The sequence below is a fragment of the Corvus kubaryi genome, unplaced genomic scaffold (assembly GCF_017639235.1).
Source record: "Corvus kubaryi isolate FWS band 111438036 unplaced genomic scaffold, C.kubaryi_AGA036_p1.0 37354, whole genome shotgun sequence".
NCBI classification, from domain to species: Eukaryota; Metazoa; Chordata; class Aves; order Passeriformes; family Corvidae; genus Corvus; species Corvus kubaryi.
Genome location: NW_024581116.1, coordinates 13,220,208 through 13,235,897, shown reverse-complemented (window position 1 = coordinate 13,235,897; position 15,690 = coordinate 13,220,208). Strand labels below are relative to the sequence as shown.

The 15,690-nt window shown below is 48.3% G+C and overlaps 1 long non-coding RNA gene across 1 annotated transcript; it reads right to left on the bottom strand.

Annotated features, from left to right (window-relative positions):
• Positions 1 to 482: 482 nt before the first annotated feature.
• LOC121666981 lies at positions 483 to 15,690 on the bottom strand. Its single transcript, XR_006016864.1, has 3 exons — positions 15,660 to 15,690; positions 7,078 to 7,127; positions 483 to 1,803 (listed from the first exon to the last, which is right to left on the bottom strand). It is a non-coding gene; the product is annotated as an uncharacterized LOC121666981 (long non-coding RNA).

Here is a 15,690-nt window from a genome sequence, read left to right as displayed (position 1 = left end):
AGACCAAGTTGCTCAGAGCCCCATCCAACCTGGCCTTGGACACTTCCACGAACAGGGCATTCACAACCTGTTCCAGTGCCTCAACACCCCTAAAGTGAACAATTTCTTCCTTATGCTCAACCCAAATCTACCCTCTTTCAGTTTAAAACCATTATCCCTGGTCCTGCTGATGTGCCCCAGCTGGTGTGCTGGGAGCTCCTGCCTCCAGGAATGCACAGCTTTGTGGGAGGTTGGCTCGTTCCCACTGCCCACCCCTGGGCTCCCAGGCAGAGCACAATGTCCAGCCTGGCTGAAGGCTGCTGCAGGGAAGACAACTGGGGTGTGAGTCTGTGTGCCTGGGGTGTGATCTAGTGCCCTCTCAAGGCATCCCACCTGCCATCCTCCAGGGATGCATCCTGCTTAGTCTCTGCAGGTACCAGAGGATGATTTCCCAGGTAAGCCAGAGAGCCTTTTTCAGAATATTTGATGCTTTCACGGAGGGCTACATAGAATAAGATGCATTTATTTCTGTTTCACAGGTCCCAGGAATCAAAAAGTACTTAAAATACAGCATCTTAAGAGGTGTCCTGCAGTTTCTTCTTGCATTTACACATAGTGAAGATTTCATCTGATGCCTTTTATGCTTCAGCTGAAGATAGAAATAAAGTATTTTTCTACTTCTGATAATAAGCAGATGCTTATAATATGTTAAGATGCAAGTAAAATAAAAGCAGAAACCAAATATACCAGGCTTCCCTGTCTGTGAGCACTGAAAAAGTACTATTTCCTTAGGAGAGATAACTTTCCACTTTACTTTGTGGTCAGCTAATGGTAAAATGTAGTGATTTTTCTTCTAGGATAAAAGTGTAGGGGAAGGCCAGGACTGGTAATTCTGAAAACTGATCACAAACAGCTGCTCTACAAGAGCATGCAAGTCCCTCTCCAGGTGGGTGATTGAAATGGGGATGTGCCTCCTGCTTTCACTGGAGAATCCACACCAAGGAGCCCCAGGTAGGACACCTATGCTAGGATCCTGCCCCAAAGGGATCATACAAATTCTGTGTTCCCTGATGCTCTCAGGAGCCTGATTTGCCTGTGTGGTGGGATTTGAACTCTGGGATTACACCACCTGTGTACTGGATGGTGGGTTCAGTCCCCTTCTCCTCTTACCTCCCCTACTGGGAACCAGATTGAAAGAGACAGTACCAAGTTCAGACCTGGACCTGAGGCTTGCACAATGCAAGGAGTACATTTGGCACATTTTAAGTGGCAGGAACATGAATTTCATTCAACATCCCCGTAAGTAGGTTCTGGCTCAAATGATATTGATGCATTTTTCTTACTAAGTCAAAGCAAGATCTTCCTTCAAAGCACCACGTTTCAACACCTCTAGAGTGACACTTCAATTCTAGTACATGTTCATTTATAAACAGCATTTAGAAAAGAGCTCCTAAATATTGACTCTTAAGATGAACCGGTCCCTCTTCCAGTGGCACCGATCAGCAATCAGCAGTTGGTGAGGATCTCTGTGCTCTCACCCAGAGCTGATGAGGTGAACTTTCTCCTCCATGCTCCCCAAGCAGCCACGCTGCCTCTCATGTGCCACCACCCTCCACCACCCACCTCTTCCCTGCTGTCTCACTGTTGTTCTGTCAGTAGCAGTTCTGCTCCAGCTGAGCTCCCAGGATCATGCCTGACATTCTCCTGCTGTGGAACTGGATTCAGCGGCAGTACTCCCGCTCGATGCTTGCCATGAGCTCCTCCTCCGAGTAATCATATAATATTGTGGACTGTCCCAATGGCTTCTTGTTGCTTTCTGGGCACCTGTCATGGAAGGGAATGAATTATTGGTGTTATGAGAGAGAATCAGGCTCTGAAGACACAAGAAGACCCTTACTTAATTTTTTTTGTGAATGGAAAGATCGAGCTGCATGTGGCTTGCTGAGACACAGATACTCTTGTCATGTCTAGTTCCCATACCCCACTGGCACACTGCCTGCCGACTTCTGCTATCACTTGGCACCAGTTCAGTCTGTGAGCTCATTACAATACAACCCTTGCAATGCCCCAGATCAAGCTCCCAGAACCTTTGCATGAGTTAAGGTTCTAGGCCCAGCTAAAGGACTGTGTAATCTTTATGCTACTTTTACAGTTTTATGGATAAAGAGATTATTTTGTTTGTATTTGTAAGGGATCTGAGTTTCAATGAATGCAGCTCCCTCAAACTGCTCTTACGGCTTTTATTTGTTTCCACATCAGCACAGCCCTCCCATGAGTGGGAACTGATGTATGACTCAAAGGGAACTGGTATGGGGTTTACTGGTGTTATCAGAGGTGGTTTATGTTGGGTACAAGAGAAATCTGTCCCTACCTGCATGAGGGAGTATACAGTGCATACTGAAAAGTCTTCTGCAGGCTTTGACCGCTGCACCTCATGCTACCAATTAAATCTACTTGATTTTGCCCTCCAGGACTCAATAGACGAGCCATCAGCTGACAAGTGGGTGCTCTTCCTTGGCCTTGTAGAGATCTGGGAGGCGAGCAAGCTGGGCTGTCAGGCTTGGAAGGCATGGCTCCTTGGAATGGAGGTCATGGTGAGGTGCAGAGATAAGTGGAGAATTGAGCTGGTAAATCCAGACTGCAAAGTGCTCTGCCATGCCATGTCAACCAAGGCTTTGTGATCATCCAGTAGTGAAGAATGAGTAAACAAGAAATAAATGCTTTTGTGTGTCAGTTAGTTCATTGCCAAAGAAGAGAGATTTTCACATGCACTAGCATGGCTCCAGATCTGCCCCAGACTCACCATGTATTATCTATTGAATTACCATTCCTCTAAAGATGAGATCAATCCCAACCATTGGTCTTGCAGCTGGGATGAATAAAATTCATCCATTACCATCCTTTAATGAAAAAACTGAGGACCTGTTTACTATATGAAACCCCAGAAACTGCCCCAAAGCAGGTATGTAAATGTAGAACCAGAAGTGAAGGAAAGAACCCTGAAGTGCTTTTCTAAGGACACTTTGTCCTATAGAGGAGGTGCCTTCATTCTGCTCTCCTTGGGCCTGGGAGCATCCTCAGTGTTCCTCCCACAGGCAGCAGAGTGAGTGGCCACAGTGCAGTGCCACCCTCCCTCTGCTCTGCTCTGCCCTGCCCTGGCCACAGAGGCTCCTGCCCAGTGCAGCTGCTCTGACCAAGCTGTGTTTATGCTGTGCCCTCCATGTGTCAGAAATAGTCTGGTGTTTTTCCTGGAGTCACTCGATGGACAGCTGGTGACACTTGGTCGTGTGGGTGTTCTACACTTACTTACACTGCACCGTGCCCTTGATGGCAAGTTCTACTAGCAGCAACTAGGGTTTAGCAACTGGACTCTTCTCTTACTCCTTTTATTCATTTTCCTGCTCAAGGGCTGCAGGGTATCTGATTCCCACTGCAATAAATAAGACCTGAAAAGAAAGCTACAAGCCCAAGAGCTCGAACCATACAGCAGTATTTGCAAAGCAATAATGGGAAAAGAAGTGCAGAAACCTGAGTTAAAACACACGATTTACTGATTTAAACTTTGCATTGTGACAATCCTCAAACTAATTTTATGTTACATGGTGAGTAAGAGGCAGAGCTCCTGGCAGCTTGCTTGCAGGCCCACAGAAGAGCCATTGTTTCCCTTAGCACTTACATAATTTCCCACTGTTAATTATTCTTGATGCTTTGGTTTGCATGGAGAAAATCTCCAGGTAAAACTCTCTGAGGCACAGACGTGCTTTTGAAAAAACAAAAGCAGGCTCCACTTACCATGCACACCCCAGAAATGAGAGGAAAAGAGAGGGCTGTGTTTCTTTCAAGAGCAAAGGAAAAGCAAGCTGCTGTTCATACTATTGCTGTATTTGTGGCAAAGTTCTGTACCATTTAATATGGGAAAATGGAAATAAAATAAAAAATGAGAGCTTTAATCTGGATAAAAGGAGAAACTTCTGCACCCTGAGGACAGCAAGCAGAGGAACAGGCTGTGTGTGGTCGCACAGGCTCTACCCTTGGAGACTTTCAAGACCTGATGGGACAAAGCCGGGAGCATTCTGCTTTGACTTCACAACTGATCCAGCTTGGAGCTAGAGCTAGGAGATTGGACTGGAGACCTCCTGAGGCCATCCCAACCTAAGCCTCCATCTCAAAGGCACATTGGTGCAGCTATTTCTGCTGATCCTAGAATTTAGTGAGAGGCTGTGGCAGGGAAATCCCAAGCTCAGGATGTGCACAGGACAAAAGCTGGTGGACCACAAGCCTGCTCCCACGCTCCTCCAGCTGCTCCAGCAGCAGAGGAGGCACCTTGCTGCTCTCCTCACCACATGCCAGGGCTGCAGAGCCTGGCTTCAAACACATTGAATCCAGCTGAGGGCTGTTAGACCTTCCAGTCTAGAAAACAACAGGTCAGTACCTTGAGAGGAAAGACTTTTAAACTCCAGATGTTTGAGGGAGGAGAGAAACCTGTGAAGCAGCAAAGCTGAGAGAGAAGGAGTTAGCTGAAAAGCATACAAGAGGGAATTTGCTGTGTGGTAGGACAGCAAGGAAAAAGAAGGCTAGTGCAGCTCCATCAGGATTACTGGGCAGGCTGCTGGATGCCTCATTGCTAAAGTGTTATTAACAGCTTGGAGGGAGTTTAGAAAGCCGCAATAAAAGTGATTTAAAAGGCTAGAGCAAAGCAATTTAGGAAAGAGGAAAGCAAGAAATGTGCTCCATTTCAGCTACAGGCCTCTGGGCGTTTAAAGTTTCTTACGGGAAGCAGGAATTATGGGTAGCTTTTCTTGTTAACTGTAAAGACAATGAGCTATGCAATGTGGAGAAGGAAATGCAAAGGGAAAAATTAGACCAAAAGTGAGCAAAACCACCTTTGAGCAAGATCCCAGCAGTAGGGAGGGCTGTCAGTGCCATATCCCTCGTGTCGGGCAGGTGCCTGGGGGGGAGCGGCCTGAGGGCTCCCATGACAATGGCCCTGATGGGGTCACTGGGGTGACAAGCTCTGAGGCGCAAACCTGAGTTAAGTGGCTGAAAACTAGGTTGGGATGAATCTAGGCCAGAGGTTTTTATCATTTTGCTGAGGATGGGGAAGTCCAGAGTTAATCATTAAAATGCCTTCTGCAAGACCTAGCAGCTGAAAAATGGGTCAAAACAACGCCCTGGTAACTGTGCCAGTGACACGAGCCTTGGCAGCAACTGTAAAATCATTGCCGTGTGCCTGGGCTGTGTCATCCACCCATGAACTACCAGATGCTAGAGAGCAGTTCCCAAAAGATTCTGGGGGAGGGAGGAGGAGAGGTAACATAGCCCAAGCAGCAGCACATCCAACTGTGTTCCCATGCACATCCAAACTATTTACCAGGGGCTGGTTTAGATGCTTGTGTGGTGTCACATGAGCATGCTCCAGGACAGGAGGTGCACACCCACCTCTGCCTCGCATGACTGCTCTCTTGACAGACAGCATTAAGTCTCTATCTTTTTTCCTTCCAGCTTTTCTTCTCCTTCCTCAACGTTTACTTCTCCTTTAATTGGCTTTATGGGAACTTCTTCAGTCAGCAACTCTATCAAGACAAGGCTGACTTTTGCTGTTTGTAAAGTGAGTGTTCATCTAGAATGATTCCAGCCTCAGAAATGTGAAGGACGAGACAGCTACGCACACACACTGACCTCTGTTTCCATGGCTTGATACTATTTGATTTGATGTCTTCAAAATTTTGCTTGGTGCTGGGCCATTTCCAAAAAAATATTTGCAGAGTTCTAGCCAGCAGAAATTGCAACTCTGCTTATCTCAGGCAGTACAGGCACGTCACATGTGAGCTGTGCTATGGGGCTTTGCAGTGGGTATAAAGTAAATGTTATCTAAATGAAAGTAAGCTCCTGCTCTGTCATCCCAGATCAGAAAACATTTTCTGCTCTCTCAAATCTTCCCTCTGCATGTCAAAAAGGGTGGGAGAAGGAAAGCCTTGCCAGGGTGTGAGGGGCCAGCGGGTGCCTGGGGCTGGGGAGCTGCGTAGGGGACTGGCAGGGCTGGCTGTGCACCCCAGGAGGAGACTGCTCAGTTGCCATTGTAGCCCAAAGCCCACCGACGACACTGAAAAGCACAGGAGAAGTTGAAGTCCCTGTGAGAGCACCTGTACAAGCCTTGCCATCAGAAAAGCCAAGGGCAGCTGCGTTTTCTGAGCGCTCTGGGAACCAGCAGCCTTGCCAGGTGAGCTCCCTGCCAGACGGGAGGGAGAGCAGGAGGGGAGGGCGGACAGCAGCGGATGCCTGGGCTCTGCTGACACATCTACCAGCACTGCTGGGTGTTGGTAGGTCACAGCCCACGGCCAAGATCTGCAGATTAGTCTGCTCTTGAGTGCTGCAGGAGCAGAGGCACTGGATGACAGCCAGAGCTTAATCCTGAAGAGAATCACTCTTTAGTGTAAGGAGGTGATAAATTTTAAGATGGTTTTTTAAGACTGTTCATTTCACCTGGGTTTTTTTAACATGTGTTAAACTGCCCCATTGCTCTTGGTGCAGGCAGACTTGAAGGCTCAGTTTGCTGGGCAGCTTTTGCTTACGGAAAATTTCAGATTTCTTTTGTTTGGCATCCAGAGCAGCAGGTCCCCACCATTCCCCTGTCCCCGAGGGACACTCATATCTCTAACTGGTGTAGCACTGGAGCATCTCATGGGCTTTCTCTTATGATTCCTAGGGAGCAAAGTGATGTTATTCTCCTTTTCCACATACTGCAGAGGCCACAGGTGAATCAGGGCCTGAGCTCCTTGTTGCAGCAGTTCTCCACAGCTTTGCACCAGCTACTCCAAGGTGCCTCTCTGACACGTGGACATCCCAAATTCTGATTGCTCACAACCTCCATACTACACTTGAGCTGGAGCCTGGATCTTTTCAAGCAGTGCCTCATTTTCAAAAATTTGCGAATAAGTAAAAGGGCAGAATATTTAGGGCTATAAACCATTTCACACCATTCCCATCTCTTTTGCATAGTGTTAGGAATGCAGAAATAGCCTTCCCCTGAAGGGGAAGGTCCCCTTATTCCACCTACTTTTCCCCTCTGAAGATACTGTGAAAGCAGGGGATACTCACTGATGGTCGATGGTGTTCTCTGGGCCTGGTGGGCTTCTGGTTGACAAAGCCTAGGATAAAAAACAAGACACAGTTACAACACTTTAAAGTCAAGGAGGGGGCTTCTCCCCCTCTGCTCTGCTCTGGTGAGACCCCACCTGCAGTGTTGCACCCAGCTCTGGGGTCCTCAGCACAGGAAGGACATGGACCTGTTGGAATGAGTCCAGAGGGGGGCCATGAAAATGATCAGAGGCGTGGAGCACCTTTCCTGTGAGAACAGGCTGAAATAGTTGGGGTTGGTCAGCCTGGAGAAGAGAAGGTTTTGGGGAAACGTTACTGCAACCTTTCAGTACATAAAGGAGGCCTACAAGACAGATGGAGAGAGGCTGTTAACAAAACCTGTAGTGACAGGACAAGGGGCAATGGTTTTAAACTGAAAGAGGGCAGGTTTAGATTAGAACTTGGGAAGAAATTCTTACTGTGAGGGTGGTGAGGCACTGGAACAGGTTGCCCAGAAAAGATGTGGCTGCCCCATTCCTGGCAGTGTGCAAGGCCAAGCTGGATGGAGCTTTGAGCAATCTGGTCTAGCTGAAGATGTCCTTGCCCATGATGGGGGCCTGGAACTAGCTGATCTTCAAAGCTCCCTTTCAACCCAAACCATTATTTCTTTCAATGAAACCTATCTCTGTCTATAGTGGGCTACATGCCCTGGTTTGAACCCCCAACCAACCTCTGTGGAGACAATACAGGTACAAGAGACTCTCCTGTACTAGCCCGGTTCTGCCAGCTCTGTTTCAGCATTCAGGGCAGCTGGGTGGCTGCACGATACAGAACTGAAACCCTGAATGCTGACTTGTTAAACCTCCCAGTTTTCCATGAATGCCCACTGTGCCACTAGCTGTAGGCAGCAGTATGAAAACACCTGCTAAGGGAGGAAGTTACTGCAACATCAACCCAATTTGCACCTGACAAAAGATGTTTCCCTGAAAAATTGTCCATCTGGAGTGAAACATCCATCTTCCCTATGCTGGAATCCACAGGCGTTCAATGGGATACATGGGGAGCAACCAAAGTCAAACCTAACGGTATTTAGGATGAGGGCAGTGACGGCACCCTTTGTCCCCAGCTGGGTCAGTAATGAAATGAACCCTCTGTAGCCAGGTGCTACTGAGAAGAATATGACTCTCATCTTTTTCTACCTTTTTACTATACTCTTACAGGGAAAGGGAGTGGGACAGGGACATGGCTTTACATAAAACTAGGCCCATCTTGGCTTGTCATTATTTTTTCTGAGGTGCGAATAAAGCTGGTGGGCCTCCCTCATACAAGCGTTCCTGAATCTCACAACAACACTAACAAGTTGAACAGGTAGCACCAAAACAGGGCCCTCGAGAAAACAGAAATTAAAAGCTGTTCCATCAGTGTGGAAAAGAGGAAAGTATTTTCTGTACAAGAAAAAAGGGAAGCAAAGGAACCAGGGAGAGGTGTGTAAAAGCTTGCAATGTAGAGCCATTGCCTGTTCCTCTGCTGTGTTTCTGCAGGGCTGGATGGGATCAAGCGATTCCTCAGCAAGATCATGTATATGCTCTTGGAACAGCTCAAACCTGTGCTACCTCGGGACTGGTGCTGGCAAGTGTGGGAGCTATGGAGGGGCGATGCCCCACTACAGGCGCTGCTGGTAGAGCAGTGATGGCTTCACACACAGTTTTGCACCAATTTAAATCTGTTGGTGTTGGTCAGGCTTGTATGTGCCATCTGCTGGGTAGAAATGTCCACCTGGGTGTCTGCAGTTATTCCACAGCATTTGATTTTAATTTGCAAGGAGATTTTTTCACTACAGTCCTTCCTCAGCTGCTTCTCATGGCGATGGACAGGAGTTGAGGTTTAAACACCGTGGTCTCAGACACTGCTAGGCAGATAGAGAGGTGCTTGGCAACAAACTGCTCAGTTCTTCCCTGCCTCTTGCAAGGGCTTTGTGCTGCTGCGGTCATATTTGGCTCCCATGCTTCAGCAGGTGAGGAGGGTTGCAGCAAGGACACCTCTCATGGCACTGGGTCAGCATCTCTTCCAGGGGAGCCCTTAGTAGTTTCCACTTCAGCAGCTGGGAAAGGTATCTGTCATCCACAGCATTTCACATCTTAGCTGCCTGCTTAAAATGACAATAGATGTTGCCAGTCTTTCGCAGAGTTTTAGTGTAATACCTGTCAAAAGGCATTCCACATCCTTTCAGAAGAGTCCCAGCTCTCTGGCAACGCTTTGTTTTCTCTGGAAGAGGCTGAACTACTCTAAAATCAGCTTCTGGGTCCAAGAGGAGACAAAGGGATGTGAGAAAGCTGACAGTGAGGTAAGACAGTTCTCTCCTGGTTATTTAGGATTGTTTCTTGGCAACCTCCCACAAGCAACAAGAGCAAGAAGCAGCGCCAGGAAAACAGCGTGCTAAGCTCTGACGGCTGACTTCTCCTGGGATTGCATCCCACAATGCAGCTCCTCATCCATCATCCACTGGACTACTGTTGCCGCCTGAGTTTCCTTCCACCAGGCGAAGAACGTTATTCATCCTCAGCACCAAGGGAAATACACTTCTTGAGGAGTGCTTTGATGATGTTCTTCCCACAATGAGAACGCAGCTTCCAACACTTCTGTGCAAAGGATGGGTTGGGATCATTTTAGGGAGGGGTCTGGATTGTACAGTAGGTTGTCTGTTTTCTCTTCCCTTGTGGCTGACTCCTCCATATTACGAGCTGTACGTGTTGTGTGGGTGGAAGACAGAATTAATTAGTCATCAGGACAGAGCAGCCCTGGTTAGCAAAAATCTGCTTCTCTGTGCAAAACCTGCTCCCACCTTTTCCAAGGGATCTGTCAGCAACAATGCCTATTTCCCAAGAGACTTTGGAACTGGCACAGGTAGATCGCTACTGACATTTCATCCACTGCATGAGTCAATGGTGGCAAGTAAATGGTGGCAAGTAAAAACAAAAGGCACCTCCAGCCTCTGCCTTTTCCTGGCCATGAGAGTCTCCGTGCTTTGAGAGCTGCTCCAAATTCCTGCGGGGAAAGGACACCCGGCTAGGGAGTGCCCGGGTGACACCGTGCGCCAGGCAGCAGGCAGGGTGCGGAGCACCAGCTGCCCTGGGCTGTGAGACACAATAAAAACTGACCCCACCCAGCCGGCTCGGGATTGCTGTAATGTGTATGTTGCAAGTTCAGCAGATAATTAGTATTAGCCCTTTATATGGGTTAGGATGATGTGCATGTCAGGACACTTTAATATTATGGGTTCCTATCCTACAGCTAAATAAGTAATTGCTGGCCTGGTTGGCCTGTGCCCTGTTAAGAGATAAATGAAGTCAGCTTCTCCTTTCTGCAGCTTGCAGTCATCTTTTTATTACTCATCTAGACTGTGGCGTGTCTCCTCGTTTTCCACCCTATTCTCAGCATAGGCATCTTGTGCTGAGGTCTGCTGTGCCACAAAGCCCCACATCACCCCCTCCTCCAAGTTTAAAGGCTTGACTATTAAGCTTACCCAGCATGTACCCACATTTAATTTAATGCCATGACATGTGAGGTGGAATGGTTTGACAGTCATTGCACAGACAGTTCAGCCATCCTTTAGGGCAGCAGCTCCTGGGAGCAAGGCAGAGTGGAGAGCTGGAAGAGCTATTTCTCTCTGCTGCATGCATGAGCCAGAACTCCTGGGGTGTGGCTTCCCACTCCCCCCAGTCCAGTGCAACTTCCTCATGGCCCTGCCAGCCCTCACCCACCTTCTCTCTGTCAGCTCCAGCACCTGTGAGTAAGCTGGGTGAGAACACCCTTCCCTGGGACCTTCCACAGGGTGATCTGGAGCCGTGTACCTCTGGATGCTCTAGAGCTGCTCCCAAGCGGCATTGAAACACCCAGCTACAGTCTCGACTATTAAAATTCTCTCCAAAACTGGGAGGCCAAATTCAAGCTCTCTTGGAGACAGTCCCTGTGCTGGCCCCTGAGCCATGCCCAAGCATTATTTGGGAGACTACAAGCTGGTCCTGACCAAAAATCATGCCAGCTCAGTGGGGCAGATCATCCTGGTCCAGTGCCAGGCAGCTGCTATGGTACAGTTTACCAGTACAGATACAGCATTGGATGCAGTAGAGATACAGGCCCTGAGCGCAGCTCAGGTGCAACTCACGTCCAAGGCAGCCTGGTGAGTGACTGAGCCACATGAAATATCTACATGGAGCAGTGTGCTCTGCCACTGGATGTGGTTTAATAGTGCAGCATTTCTGAAAAATGTAAACCAGTGCCTCCTTCCCAGCCTCCGCTCCTCCCAAATCCCTCTTCACAAACACCCCGTGAATGGGACCAGGGGACCAGTCTGAGCTGAAACGCCAACCTGCTGCTGTGGCAGGGAGGGAGGGGATCAGCTGGAGAGCCCTGCAGGTGCAGTCTGCAGCAGAGCACGGAGGGCTGAGCTGGTACCACAGCAGGGCAGCAGCCTCCAGTGACACCAGCACAGGACTGGGGGCTGAGCCGGTCAGCACTGCCAGAATCAGCCTCTCCAACCCGCAGCCAGTTATTGCTGGCAAAAAAAGTAGCTTACCTAAGGTGCCAGTAGGTACCAAACATGACACATGGCCCCAGCTGCACCCCAGGCAAAGCACTCACTCCCAGGCAAAGCATTCCCAGCTTTGCTCTGGTCTGCAGCAACATCCTCTGGCCAGCCAAGGAATTAATAGCAGGCAGTGGACGGGAAGTGGGCAGGGATGCAAGAAGTTCCCACGCTTCTCCTCTCCTGCCAACTAAAACACCAGCTCCCAGCTATTCTGTGCATGCCCTGGGCTTACTTTTTAGATCACAAATAGTTTCCAGGGCAAATGCAACCCCTGCTCTGCCAAGTGAAGGGAGAGGAGTTGTGGAAAATACCTAGTCAGCAGTTTTCCAAGTTCAGGTGCAACACAGCTGTGGCTGGGAGGGTGATGCTGGCTGAGGGGACAGCACAGCTCACCGCCTCTGGGCTCTGGTGAAGTTTCAGGTGCTTTTAACAAGACAATGAATGTAACGGGAGAGAGGGAGACCTCTAACTCAGCAACCACCAGATCTACAACTGGACATTAACTGCAGAATCTGAAATAATCTGATTTTGGGAATTTCCAGGAGTCCCAGATGTTCAGCTGGAAATGACATTTTCTGAAGGCCCCAGGCTCCCTATAAAAGTGTAGCACAATGTCTTCACTCGAGGGCATTTCTGCCTATTAACACAACCAGGAAGAAAATGCTGAAATAAACTGCGAACAACGTGGAATTAGAAAGATCAAATTTCTGTTTGAGGGAAGCACATTTTAACAAGAGTAGAAAAATAAACCTGAGTTCCTGTAAGAAACTAATGGGGTGTGACATTTAATGTCCCTTCAGGACCCTAATGTGTTTGCAGCTGGGACCAGCCAGCCACGAGGTGACGCTGTGCCACATCACTCTGCAGGAAAAACATCCGGCTGAAAAAATCAGGCAAAGCTTTGAAGACTTGGGTGTTCTACAAGTATATGATAGTCCCACTAGAAGTTGGTGAATACAACCTCTACCTGTTACTCCTGTGCTGCAGCCGAAATCACATTGCTTATTGAAATCACATCCCGTCTCCAGTCAGGAGGAGCGATGGTGCCATGGAAAAAAAGCTGTTAAAACCAAGATCCTAACATGTCTGCATTATTCCTCCATTTCAGGAAACCAGTGGGGAAATGCCTGAGGCCACAGCCTCTGCCCTGGCTTCCACCAAGAGCTGCCTCCCCTGCTCTGTGCTGCAGCAGCACCCGCAAAACCTGAACTACATTTTTCTGTCTTGAGCAAAGAAACAAGGAAAAGCATGTACAACCATCTGGAATTGAGATCAAAGATGAAAATAGATGTTTGATGCTGACAAGAGGTGTTTGGGTCTGCTCTGAGCCATGTCCACGCTTCCCATCAGGATTTGGTTCCAGCCTGTTGCTGTGATACACTTTCACCCTTGCTCCCAAGGACTGTTTGAATGTAACAGAGGTGGCTCAAGCCTTTAAATGCAGGTGCATTCCCCTCCACCAGCCCTTGTCACCTGGCCTGACTGCCCACCGGCACTGCCAGCTTGCTGCTGGATGGCAAATTGTGCCAGGGTTCAGGTGTGAAACACAACACTGATGCACACCAAGCCCAGGACAAACCCAGCCGTGACAGCAGAAAGATGAGTCCTCCTTGCAATTCTGCTGTCTTCTGACTTGTGTCAAACATCTCTTCTACTCCCACTGGCCAAAATCTGCTCCTCCAGGGATTATTTCTCATCAGACCTTCCTACTGTAATACCTCCTTGTTGCCTTTCCTCCTCCTGCCTCATCTTTCCCCCATTAACTCTGTTAAATTAACTCATCCTTTCTTCTCTGAAGTTTCTCTGCTTATCCTCCAATTTGCACAGCTGAACAGGGCAAAGCAAGCAAGTTCCTTCCACAAGACAGGATCAATGACTTGAGAAGCTGCCGAGACTCAGACGAATTGCCCTCAAAACTTCTAGCGAGGAACCAGCGACGCAGTGAAGCTGATATCCCTTTCCAGAAACCTCCTCCACCAGCCTCTTGGGAAGGGTGGGACTGCACTTTGCACAACAACCTAAAAGACTATATTGCCCCAGTAAACAACCAAAACCTGGTGCTACAAACTGTTTCCTCCCTCCTCTTCACAGGCTAGTGACATTTTAGGCCTCAAGGAGTCAGAACAGTAAGCCCACAACTGCTGTCTCTGCCATCTCAGGTTCAGGTAAATAAAGTGCTACCAAGAAAAGCTTCAAGTTTACCCTGAAACTACCTGAGACTTCTCTTGTATGTCTTTTAAATCTTTGAAAAATACTTGTAGTTCTTTGCTGTTTTTGTCTGGGTGCAACCAGAACTGTGAACTTCCTCCCAAACAAGAGGCAGTAGCAGCAGCAGCTGGAGGAGGAGACACATAGGATGCTCAGCATCACTGCTGCCTCACTGGTAGCACAGCTGCGGGCTGCACCCATTTGACCTCACTGGATGACCAAGGCCCACATGCCTGCTCCAGGCTGAGTTTTGAGGACCCTCATGGACATCTCTGTGCTGCAAAGCTTGACAGCATTCCCACCCTGGGTCTGCACCACAACCTGGGGTGGCTGAGGTGACGCTACAGGTTTGTCACCATAATTTCTGCCAGAGAGGGAAGTCTGAAGCAGGGAGTGGGGCATGGTGACCTCCCCACGCTACCCAAAGGGCCACATCTCAAATTCTTCAGCCTCTATAGTTTGCTCCTTGTCATTAGTTCATTGGTATCTACTGCTGTAGCAGACTGTCTCTACTGATACTAGAAAAGAAAGATGAGAGGCAGATCCACTGCTTTCCTGATATGTTATTACCCAGAAATACACCACTTCAGAATAGAGCTGAATTATTGCTTTATGCATAGGAAAACTCACAGCTTATATAATTACTACTTTTAAAGATCTAGCCATGATATTCACAAGTGGAAAAAGAGGGAAAATGAATACCAGCAGCCTCTATTTCTGTAAGTAAAGATAAATGGTAGAAGTCAGGAGGATTCCTCATAAATGAGAGTCACTCAGAGGAGAAAGCAGTGCTGGAGTGAGCTCTGTTCATTCTGCAGGAGGGTTTGGAGTTTAAAGAGCAAGGAAAAAAAATGTCAATACAAGATCTCTATTTTTTTTTTCTTCCATTTCCAAACCTTACTTCCTTTGAGGTTTTTCTTTAAAACCTGTCTAAATAAAGGGTTCTCATACAGAACCCTGCCAAGTTTCCTAATGGAAAATTTATTTTGTATTAAAGTAGTCCTTAACCCATGGATGTGCAGTTCAGTGATGGAAATGATACACTTCTAAGGAGCAAAACTGAGGCATGCAAGGCAGAATGTTCCTGGGTCCTAAATATTTCTTTCAATTTTTGAATTTATTACTTTATTCTGACAACTCTTGTGTATCTGTGGAGAGCAGTGTTTATCTAACAAACAACACACAACTTCCAAAGCCAAGCTAAAATGAAAGATGTCGGTGATTTTTGGCCTCATCACCAGTTGATATATATGCTGCTGTTATTCTTGGATTGGAAAAAAAAAGCCCAGAAGATAAAGCTCAACTCTCTCAGAGGCAAATCCATTATTTGTTAAACTGAAAGAGACTGAAATGTGCCTTTAGGAAGAGCCAGACTGCAGATGCAGTGGATTGGTGAACATTAAAGGGCAGCTTTATGTTCACATTTTTAAACGTCTGTTTACAAGCCTGACCCAGGGAAAAGCAGGAGACGAGCTTTATAAAGCCGAGCTATTTCCACAAGTCAGGAAAAGAAACTTCCAGTAGCACCGGGAGAAGGGAGAACGGGACGGCCCCGCTCGGGACCGTGTTCGCCTCGCACCGGAGACTGAAAGCGCAAAGAGAGCAGCAAAGAGAAAACGCAAAGAGAGCATCGAGCCTGTCTCGCAGCGAAGATCAAAAGAATTTAACGCCGCTGATGTGCGGAGGAAGCCACGGCCGCGGCAGAGCTGCCGGGGCGGCGGGGACACCCGGGCTGGGCCGGGCCGGACCGGGCCGGGTATCCCGGGGCCGCCGCCGGGAGGGTCGCGGGTCCCGCTCGGGCACTTACCGCCTGCTGGAGCGCGGCCCCGCCGCCGCCT